General features: G+C 42.0%; 1 long non-coding RNA gene across 1 annotated transcript in view; it reads left to right on the forward strand.

The window, feature by feature from the left end:
* The window catches only part of LOC138183709 (uncharacterized), a 46,556-nt gene extending 42,520 nt beyond the window's left edge, over nucleotides 1-4,036 (forward strand). Inside the window, exons 2-3 of the long non-coding RNA XR_011174129.1 lie at nucleotides 3,687-3,890; nucleotides 3,963-4,036. This is a non-coding gene — a long non-coding RNA (uncharacterized LOC138183709). The remainder of the gene's footprint in view (nucleotides 1-3,686; nucleotides 3,891-3,962) is intronic.
* Nucleotides 4,037-9,699: the final 5,663 nt, after the last annotated feature.

The following is a 9,699-nucleotide window of genomic DNA, read 5'->3' on the forward strand; positions in this document are numbered from 1 at the left end:
AATATAAATATGTTTATAGGCGCGTATTTGTATTTTTGCGCGAGTCGACAGGTTGCAATTACACCGATTAATAAACAGAGAGTAAAAAATAATATCGGAGTCAAGTCACTGGCGCGTGATCGTTTCACGATGCGTTTGTGATTTTTGGAATTTTTCCCTGGTGAAACGTGCGCGTGTTCGCGAATATTATACAGTATAAGTTGTGGTAATTTTGTCAGCGAGATTGTGCAAGGAAATTAGTGGCTTTTGGAACTCAGCTTTTTCCAGAAGTAAATCAACGATAAACAAAGGTTGGTATTTTTTACTACGTAGGCTTATGCGCAACTACCGACACAGATTTTCCATTACCAAACAAATATTCTATCTATTACCGTCGCGATAATTTTAGTGCTTCTCAAGACTTAACTTTTGCCAGCTGCTGAACTAGATGCATCCTAATTAGGTGTTAAAAATTCGAAACACGATTTTATTTCAAGCTGTACTTGCTTGTTCAAGGTAGACCCAAAGAAGCGAAACGCGATGCTCACGAAAAACGTTGTCGCGAGAATACAACTCGTAACACGATTGTCTTCCGAGAAATCAAAACCGCAACATTAACGCGTTATTACATACCAAGAAAAAATTCCTCCAAGAACAAAATTGTGCATCTTTGACCGGTTGAAAAGAATTGTACGTTAAGCGGTTAAAACCTTCATCCCCCTTCCATGACAAAAAAAAAAAAAAAAGAAAAACAGCAAATTTCACGAGATACTCGAGCGAAAAGACGAGAGAAGCATTGGACAGAATCACCGAATAATATCGAGCACACGGGGCTCAAAGCGAGTGGCATCGAATCGATCGTGGCGTTTGAAAGGGAGCCGGATCGAACGGGCAATCGGCGAACCGGCCCATCGATGTCGCGGTCGAGCATTACGTTTTTCCTGGCCGGATGTAAATGCAGGCAATATCGCGATGTTGGCGCCAATGGTCGACGCTCGAGTGACTGGTGCTGATTGATGTTGCCGTGTTTGGTCAGAGGGTTGTTTCTCCGCTCCGCAGCAGCCCCCAGCGGACCCAATAAGCACCTCACGCATACACGCGTGCCTGCTCTCCGGTCCACCTACGCCTAACTTAGCCGAAGGAAGCGGAGCCATTGTTTACACGAGTCGCAGTGGCCGTCTGTCGCGATACTACGAGCTCAGCCATCCCCGAACGCCCGCTCCTCCGTCTCCCATGGGGAGGAACTAGCTTTAAACCATCCCTTTTCAAACCCTCTCCTACAGAGAACAACGACGTCGATTTATCGAACTTCAATTGTGACCAGCTTTAAATCAATCCTCATTTTTACATCTCTGTGCCTGTTGTTGTTCGTATTGCTTTTACCTTTGCGTGGATAATTCCAAGGGTTGTTCAGGCTAAATGGGTGTTTATGGGTTTATGAGAAATTTAAATATGTAGAGATGTAATGCTTAAAGGATAAAGAAAATTCTTAGGTGGGATTCATTTCTTTATTTGGGTTCTTATACATTCGCATAAACGTTCCTAACGTAGTGATAATCGTAGGATTTTGACGTTAGAAGGTTGTTGGGTAATCGATGGATTTTGTGAGTTTTGGAGATGTTAACCATCAACTCGTGTAATGTGGGTCTCATTCGTGTTTTGATTTTCCCATTAGAGCGTTATGTTTCTCGTTGCATTTGACACAGCGCGAGAGAAATTCCTCGATCGAAGATTTTCCCTTTGCGATCGTAGGAAAATGAACTATAATTTCAGAGACATGACATTAGAGACAAAGACACACTCCGTACCGAAGATTTTGCAGAACAGTCGTTGGTACTTCTAATTACGTTAAACAACGGGGGTGCGGAAACTTCTCACGATATTTTTTCGATCGACGTGAAAGAAAGGGGTTGCACTAGGGGTTGGTCAAGTGGAAGCACGGTAGCGATGAAATAAACAGGCCTACCAATGTCACCAGCAAACGCGGCTTTCAATAAAAATTTTCCTCCGCAAAATTCTGCGTGCGTCCTCGTCTTTGCCGATTCAGACACCTCTAAAACGAAGGTGTATCGTTTAAACACTTGCCAACAATTTTCAACGCGACGAAATGTTCCATCTCTCCGCAAGAACCTTCGAAATTTTTGTTCTTGCAGCGCCTGTAATTAAACAGAGATCGTCCCGTGTCGGCGTTTCGTAGAGTCTAATCCGACAATCATCGCGATGAAATAAAACGCGCAGCGTGCCAAAACGCGGAGAGATAAAATCGAGTTAAAATCGCGTTCGCCAGCCAGGAAGTTGGGACGTTGAAAATGAAACTCGCTGCCTCCCTCCTGAAAATGCATTAATTATACGAATGCGGACGTGAATCGCGACGCTGGAATATTTCAATCTACTTAAAAAGCCATCCGTTTGAAAGTAATTATCGCGATGAAATTAAAATGTCAACCGTGGTGCAACGGTGTACACGAATATGTGTGTTTGAGCGCGCGCGCCCGCGCGCCAGCGAGTTCGTATCGTATGTTTGTGTTGTGTGATCGGCGGCGTGCTGTTTACCTGCAAATCTAACTAATCTAAATGGTAATGTGACAGAATTACGATAGCACCCGCTCCTCTCTCCCCTCACTCTGACTCGCGGCCGAGCTTTTTCTCTTCCTCCGCCTCCGCCCCCTGTTCCGTCCCTCTTGCGCCCGCATTTCGCCGCAGCACGACGACAACGTCATCGTTGTCCCATTACCAGCGCGCTTTTAATGAATTTTCAACCAACAACACCGGCGAAAGCTCGCCATTTTAAAACGTTTATCGCGCAACGCGATCATTCGTGCTTTCGGCTGTTATCGAAATTTCTGAGCAACTTTTCGAAGGTGCTGGGACATAGACACGCTCTCGCACAATTGGGAAATTCAGTATCGTTTAGGAACTTTTATAAGTTAGAGATTTTAAGTCGTCTCTGTCAATATTTTGATGATGGAATAGTTCTCGCTAAGTATGAAATGGCTGATAGATAACGAAGACTATACGGAAAGACTCGATGAGCCATATTTGTTGATTTTTATATCACTTGATAGCTAAAACAGGCCATTTTAATGTTATCTGATCGAAAATAGCGTGTTTTTAATTATATTCATAGAAATATAAAATTGTATATCCACAGTTTATATAGATAATATAATATAGATAACAGGCAACTACTTTCTTTGAATAAGCAACCGATCCTTGATCAAATAGAGTTCAAATCAAAATAGCTATCAACAATATCAAATACCAAAAATATACAATTTTCACTGCCATAAAAATCAACTAAATCGGCTTATTACCCACGATTAATATATATATTTCATAACAACAATCTTAAAAGCTTCTAACAAAAGTTGCCAAGTATTACGAATACGTAGTAACAAAAAAAAAAAAAAAAAAAATAAGACAAGTTAAAAAAATAAGACAAAATAAGAAAAGTAGACAAGAGATAATTACAAAGATATTCCTTTGCCAGTATCAAACGAAGCAAGTTAAGTTCCTTAAACAAGAATCTGTAGAAAGAAGCTCCTTGCTATTGGTTACAGTTTAACGAGCGTGTATCACGAGACACGTGTTTCGAGACACGGCGTATTTTTCTTTGACAAGCATCGTAGAGCCCTTAAACGACGTTCTCGCGGCGTTTCGAGGGCATTCTATTTCTATTCCGGAGAGTAAATGAAGTCACTTTACAGGTACGACGGGAGCGGCGAACGAACGAGGTCGCAACGAGAAACGCCTCGTCTCACCCTCCTTTCACCTCTCCTAGTCTCTTCGACGGTGATGTTCCGGGGTAGGTTGGGCCCCGGTGCTTCGAAGAATGCGACGCGCATCAGGAACCGCAGCCAATTTCAATATTTGAGGAAACTCGGCTGACAGGAGTTCCGCAAAATTTGCAGGTAAAAGGCGAAAATGTCCGTGGTGATTTAACGAGCCCTTTAAGGCACTCTCAAAAAGGACTCTGTTGACAGCCAAACAAACTATTCGGAATAACAGGTTAAACTCCCCGCGCACGATAACGTCTACACATGAATATTGAGAGGCGAGAGACACGTGGAGATGTTACCCTCTGCGGCTTCTTTTTTTTTCTTCTCCTTTCCTACTCCTCTTTGCATTCCAGTCGTCCCTTTTTCCTTTTCGTCACGGACTAATGCTCGCTTCTACCCGGATAAAAGAGATAAAAAGCGGGGAATTTTGGTGGAGAAATTTCTGCGTCGATGCGAATCCTTCTGGGGACGTTTTTTTTGATTTCAGGTACGCTACTGGTCACAAATTTCGAATTACCTCTTTTTCTTTCAAACAATAAAATCGGTTAAAAGGAAGGTATAATTTATGTTCCTTTACACGACGTTCAAATACGATACAGTAACCTTTTAACGAGTTTCTGCGCAATACTTAACAAAGTCCACGGTATTGATACTATATTTCAAAGACTTTATTACACACCTGTTTTATTAAAGCCAATGTTTATAACTATCAAGTGACTTGTTAACAGAAGTGTACTTAGTAAACACATGCAATTAACGAAGTAACGTTTCGATGCCATAAAGGTTAGCGTATATATTATCCGCTGACTTACAGATACAGATATTCCTACTATCTCTTCTTTCAACTAGCCCAATATTCTGCAAATCTTAAAACTCTGAATAAGAAAAATGTGAGAGACGTGCTAAAACACGTTACTCTTATTACCGGTCTCCGCAAAGACGTCCGAGCAGAGCGTCCGTAGGTTCTTTGAATGGGCTTGAACGCGAGCATATGGGGGTGGAGCTGCGGGTTCAGCGATCGACCGCGTGAAATCGACCACCTCGTGCACCGCCATCCCACGGGCAGCATCCACCATCCAGCATCCAGCATCCAACGTCCACGTTCCGCTCCCACCCTCGTCGCTTCCGCCATCCACCCTCGTGCTCGTTGTATTATCGTACGACCGCACGGGCTAGCCCCTACATCGTCAACATGTCCGGGACAAGCAGCGGTGTGTGCGCGGGCGCGCGCTCTCCGCTCGTTTTCACACATATCCATCTGCATGTATGTATATAATATAGATATATAGATATATATATGTGTATATATGTGCATGTGTATATATGCATACGTACATCTGCATACATATATACATATACGTATGTGGGTGATAGTCGCGTGGTACATTGAGACAGTCATGGTCGACGATGTACAGTTGGTGGTGCGTCTGTGTATGACGTGATTAAACCGGGCTCCACCACTCACTCCCTCCCTCTGGTATCGCTTTCCACCCCCGACAACTGCCGGCGGCCAACATGGCCGCCGCTAATTAGCGCCTAATTATTATTTATTGCATCGGACGCGACCCGGTATATGCCGACACCAGCGACAGTCGCGACACACCGCGTAATATAACTGCCACTACGCCCGTCTCTAATCGTCTCTCTCTCTCTCTCTCTCTCACCCCCTGTTTTTCACTCTGTGCTCGTCGTTGCCTCGGGCGAGAAGCCAATTGTGCTACGTTACGATCCGCATACGCCCGAAATCAATCTGGCTTGTCGCAGTGGCTTCCACGATAGTTTTTTCGTGGATCGGCGCTGCTTGAACTGATGCTTTTTGATGAACACGGTAGAACCGTGGGGGTTGGTCGAGAAGGGTGCAGGATGTCGCATCGAATGCGAATGAATTTATCGTTAGGAGCCGTGGTAAATGTAATGGATGAGGCGAGGAGCTAAAGAAAAGTTTGGTGTATGTTCGCAGAGATTTGATTAGGTTTGAACGTCGATATTTGCAGCGATGATCACGCGTAGATCTTTGGACAACCAGCGATCCTTATCTTTCTGGCAGTTTTGCGCCTTCGAGATAATATTTCGGCTTCTGATATTCTTTGCGTTTCGTTGTCTAATTATAACGGATATTTAATTCGATAATTTGATTTTAACGTTATGTCTTATGTTATGATTAGAAATAACCGTACAATTCTTAAACCTCTTCGACCACTCTCCTGTATAAAAGCTCAGAAAGATCAACCCTTAAATTACACTCGTTGATCAAACTCACAAAACGCATACTCACGTACGTACCTATTATCAAAATCGACGCGAATCGTTGCACGGAAACTGGCTGAAAGGTTGGTTATCTATATGAGGACGATAACGAGGGAGATGGCAGAGTTTTTCTGCCGCGGAATAATCCAGAAGAGACCGCGATAGTCAGCGAGAAGAAGGGGTGACGAAGGGAGTCGTAGTCGAGTTGCGGCCGGATCGGTCGAGTTAAGTCGGGTCAGGTCGAGTCGAGCAGAGGTACCAACAGGGCGGTCGCAAATATTGGTATTTGGCAAAGACTATCCTTGATCCGTGTCTCTCTTTCTCTTTCTCCGCGCCTCCTTGTCACCGCACCCCCTTATCCTCGTGCATTCTCTCACTTGTCGTCACCCTCTTTCCATCGATGTCTCTTCTATCGTTCCTCCGTTTCCGGATCCGGGCTCACCCCGTTGTCCGGCCATCTTCTCAAGTTCGAAAGGGGTGCGAATGCCAGTTTTTCTTTCGAATCGTGATCAATGATCGGGAAAGTGGTCGTTAGAGCACTCTGTTCGGACTGTTTGAGCAAGTTTGATGGACTCGTAGAATAACAAGCGTAGTTCTTAAGGGATATTTAAGGGATATATAAAGGATATTTCGGGTGTTGCGGCTTTTCGAAAGGAATTAGCCCTTTTTGATACTATTTTTTGGTAATATTCTTCGATACTGCCGATAGCTTGGACTTACGGATGAATTATATTATAACTATGGCTGGAATTTGTACAGATTACGATGAACTTTGGACGTAGTAGATTACAGTTTATCAAAGTTTCAAACTCTGGGAAACTTTGATATAACGGAATTGGTGGAAGCAGGTTTAAGCAACAAGTAATTCAATTGTTTATTGAACTTTGCAGCGAAATAAATAATCGACGATATGTTTCTCAATTAAAACAATAAAACAATTTACTTCGTTTAATTCCAAAATTACGAATCCACTTACTAACTAATTTACTAACATCGCTATTATACTCTAACTTTTGATATTATTGAATTTACCGATATTTATTTAATCGTTAAATGTTCTAATTTTGGCTATCGCTTGTGATCCAATGATACGAAATAACGATTAAAATTTTTCACATTTTTGAAACGAAGCCCAACTTCCGAATACATATCGCTAAGCACACGCGTCTCTAACATAGAGTTTACGCTTGTAGTTTGCGTGCGAGTCCGTCTACAAGAAACAGGTTGCATTGCTCAAGCGTGCATTGAACGTTGAGAGAGCTGGAGAATAATAAACGGGGAGTGGCTGTTAGTTTGTATCTATTCGCGCGATCGACGCCAGACAAAGCGATATTTTTTCCAGACGATCGAGCAACAATCGGCTTCCGCTACCCGTTTGGATTTTCACGCGAAAACGATCGGACATGGCTTCGCTTGCTCTAATATTTACTTCATGGAACTGTAAAAATGGCGACCCGAATGTTACATGTTAAAAATCTGTCGCACGCGAGCGGAGATCTGCTAAATGCCAACGCGATGCTTCGATTCACGGCCTGCAGCTATCCTCGTGTAAATAATCCTCATATTTTTTTTGCTTCCCCCCCCCCACCTTTTTTTATTTTTCACGGGAGATATGATGAAATTTAAAGGTATGTTTGGTGTGTAGTGGGAATTTGTAAGCTGGAAAAGGATAAAGGCGAATTGGAAGGAACTGCGCGCTAGTGTGATTTGTTTTTGAACAGGATTTTCGAATTTAGAAAATTCTGCAATCTGTAAAAGAGTGTGACGAATGAGGCTGGATAATAACAAATATTTTTCTGGTAGCTATAAAAGTGTGAAATTTGTAGTCGGTTATTGCAATAATTTATCGCGGAGATGAATATCCCATAAGATTTGTAGCCCGACGTTTTTATCGAGTCTTGGTTTAGATAGTGGATTTTGGTTATCACGTACGATTATTAAACGATATTTAAGAAGAATTCCCACAAGCACACCTCGTCCTCAATTGCTTAAACGCAACCATGGCCCTTCACGAGCGCTGATGTTTGCTCAGCCAGGAACGCTATCGCATTCTCATGACGGAAAATCCACCAGATAGTCTTCTTAGTCTCGCTGATGCGCGTGAATACCGCTGCGCCCTTCTTCGACTTAAAGCTCCGTTCACAAGCAAATTATCGTTTAACAAATTCTTTATAACATTTCTAAAAAATATATTACGGATGAACGTTACGAAAATATAGCATATCCTTAAAATATAAAATACAGGAAATTCTTTAACAAAAGATCGAGAAGATCGAGGAAACCTCTGAAATACATTGATATCGACGAATCATTGGAAATATTGAAATTACAATTTTCCAAGATATAAAACATTTCCAAAATAGTTAAACTAAATCCATTGAATTTTTCTCTGAAACTTCTAAATATATTACGCAGAGTTCACTGAGAAAAAAGTTGCAAAGTATAGTTGCTTGTTAGCAGAAGTATGTACGTGTAATATGTAGAATTTAATCGCTCGAATCATCTCCAGAAAACCGCGAAAGAACTTTTCTATTGCACTGAGTTTCTCAAATCATTCCTGAAAAATACCAAACGTATTGCGTAGAGCATCCAGAATAGAAGATTGCAGTGAACAAACACCGGAAACAATTCGTGAACTTCGACAGGAAGTTCTTCGCAGACGTTTCGTCCGATCTTCTGTGAACGTAGCTTAAAGGCCGATGGATGGGAGGGAGTTCGGTGTGGCAGAACAGCGATACAGCCAGGGTACACAGAGAAAGCAGCACGGTGCAAAGCAAACGCGCGACTACTAAGGCTAATCTCAAAAATGATAACGCGGAGATAACGTCGGCCCAGATGTCAGACGTTGCTCGCCACAAGAAACGCGTTGTTACCGTGTTCGCGTTATCCGTTTCACGTTCCTAACCATGAAATTTCAACATCTACGGTAACTTGCGGAAAGGCTACGCTCGTTCGAGTACCTGCTCCCATGAAATATCACGTACCGTTTTCGTGGTTTCCGAGTTACTGACGATTTTGTAAAATTTTCGAAAGTTTTGGTAAGTCGACGTAAAATCCGGGTTGTCCACTTCGTTTCAAGATACTGACCTATATAAATATTGTTAGATATCCCGAGACGGAATCGAAGCCACAATGATCGATTCTATAAATGAGAAAATAAAGAAGGAGGTGACGAGTGTTAAGCAATTTTTTACAATTTCTTGGAATTTACGATTGCTTATGTATCGCAAACTGACGAAAGTAAAAATAATTTGAGAAGTTGTACGATGGCAGTTACGTGTCTGGATGATGAAATCGAGAAATTTATAAATACTGGAGTCGATCAATTTGGTTCTGCGTTTCAAAGAACAGGTGTTTTTAGAAATATGAAGATGAAAGGTAGACTCGATGAAAATACAATCAACTTGGTTCTAATACATCGAATACTCGCAGCTTCCTGCCACGATATCAAATTCTCCTTGTGTGTCACGTTTAACGCTAGAACTACCGATAGTTAACACGAAGCTATTTCTATCAAAATCAGCCAGAATGACTGGTCTTTAAAAAAATACGTAAAATATTTTTATATTTATTGATTTATTACTTTCTTACAGAAGCAATTCCACGTTATGTAGTACATTTTTGGTATTATTAATCTATCCGGGACCATGATCCCTAAACGAGTGTTGGCACATTTATAAAATTGTAGAACCAA

Source organism: Bombus flavifrons, chromosome 9, assembly GCF_040668555.2.
Source record: "Bombus flavifrons isolate JBK064 chromosome 9, iyBomFlav1_principal, whole genome shotgun sequence".
Classification (NCBI taxonomy): domain Eukaryota; kingdom Metazoa; phylum Arthropoda; class Insecta; order Hymenoptera; family Apidae; genus Bombus; species Bombus flavifrons.